Here is a 2257-nt window from a genome sequence, read left to right on the forward strand (position 1 = left end):
TTTATTTGTCAAACTAAGTACACCAGAAATTTGCTGAAGAAATTTGGAATGCAAGATTATTCAAGTGCATCCACTCCCATGGCCACTGCAACAAAACTGGATAAGGATACTGGTAAATCAGTAGATATTACTGATTACAGAGGTATGATTGGCTCTCTACTCTATCTAACTGCTAGTAGACCTGATATCATGTATGTTACCTGTCTTTGTGCAAGATTTCAAGCAGATCCAAGAGAACCTCACTTAATAGCTGTGAAAAGAATTTTCAAGTATCTTAAGGGAACAACTAATCTGGGATTGTGGTATCCCAGAGAATCAAATTTTAAACTAATAGGTTACTCAGATGCAGATTTTGCAGGTTGCAAAATTGACAGGAAAAGCACAAGTGGAAGCTGCCAATTTCTTGGAGGCAAATTAGTTTCTTGGTTTAGCAAGAAACAAAAGTCAATTTCCACATCAACTGCAGAAGCAGAGTACATTGCTACAGGAAGCTGTTGTGCACAGATTCTTTGGATGAAGAATCAGTTACTGGATTATGGGTTAACATATTTCAAAATCCCTATTTACTGTGATAATCAAAGTGCTATTGCTATGACAGGTAATCCAGTTCAACACTCTATGACAAAGCACATCAGCATCAGGTACCACTTCATAAGGGAACATGTGGATGAAGGTACAGTGGAATTGCACTTTGTTCCAACAGATCAACAACTAGCAGATATCTTCACAAAACCACTGTGTGAAGCTACTTTTACAAGATTGGTAAATGAACTTGGAATGGTTTCGGGTTCTTTCTCTAAATCTGCTTAGTTTTTATTCTGTTGCATCAGACTTTATGATCAGTATTTACTATATTACTTTCCTTGTGTATTCTGTGCTTATTTGAAAATTGCTTAAGTACTGATTGTTGTCTGGTGTGAATTTCTAAACTCTGATAATGATATGTCTGTTTATGTGACTATTCAATCCTATGAGGATAACTGTGCTACATGTTGACCTAGTCGTCTTCAATATACTAGAGATCCCATGTTAGAAGTAATTATTTCTGTGGAAATTTATTGACACAAACAAATTCTGATATTGAGCTTGGTTGAGTTTACTTTGTCTATCTTATTACTAAGTCAATAAATAGAATAATGCTTCTCATCTGTTAAGTTCTGATGCTAGTAAATCTGTTGAATGTACTAAGTGCTGATAAACCTCACTTATCAAAAGAAAAAGGAAAAGAAACAAGGAATAAAAATCAGGTACTCCTTTGAGATCTAGAGTAAAAATGTGGAAGGGACGACCCAAGTGCATTGCTGGTATTAAGTAATATGCATCAGAAAAGCAAATAAATATTTTTCTTGGTGACTTTTCATACTCTATGATTACTGGAGAAATACTCTGATAATAGCATAAATTCTAATAAACAGTCATGACTCACTTACACTGAGAAGCCACTGCAAAATGGAATTTAAAAAGATGCACAAAATTAGCACAAGACAGTTGAGGTGGACTCATGCATGAACTCATTCAATAGTAGGCTTTAGAATAATGACAGATTTTAAGTAAAGTTTTAGTTATGCCTTATTTCTAAGATGTACTGAAGTGAATCAGACTTTACTCTTTGTCTGATATTTAGCTTAATGCACACACTAACACTCCATATGAATGATGAAAATTTCTGTGGTGATCCATGTTGTTGTAGATGAACAGTTTATGTGTCAGATTGCATAAATTTTGAGGACAGGTTCTGTTGAACGTTCTGATGATTAAGTTATGAAGAATTGATATCAGAATTTGGGTGAAGATTTACGGAGATAGGCATTCATTTTTTGAGTTCAGAAATCATGTTCTGATGACTGTTAAGTTCTGATATAAGTCTAAGTTCTGATATTAAATTCTGATCCTTTACTTGACTTATTTGTGGTTTCAATTTGAAACAGTCTCCTTTTTCAATCAGAATATGTTTGGGTAGAATATTAACAGTCAATCTAATTAGGGTTAGTAGAACATGTACATGCACAGTAATTTTTACTTGTTTCTTGTGCGCATTAAACCCTGTCTTACACTTCCAATGACTGTTTTTCATCTTCCCAGTCTAGGGAGACGGGGTAGAATTATTTCTACTTGTCCGCATTAATTTATCCATGCGTCTTCTGGCATTCTATTGCCTATATAAACAAACATCTCCTTCCAGCTAAACATTATTCTCTTCCTCAAACACTTACTCTATTTTCCCTCATATACACAACATCATGGTTAACTACAATAT

Source organism: Apium graveolens, chromosome 9 (assembly GCF_009905375.1).
Source record: "Apium graveolens cultivar Ventura chromosome 9, ASM990537v1, whole genome shotgun sequence".
Taxonomy (NCBI): Eukaryota; Viridiplantae; Streptophyta; class Magnoliopsida; order Apiales; family Apiaceae; genus Apium; species Apium graveolens.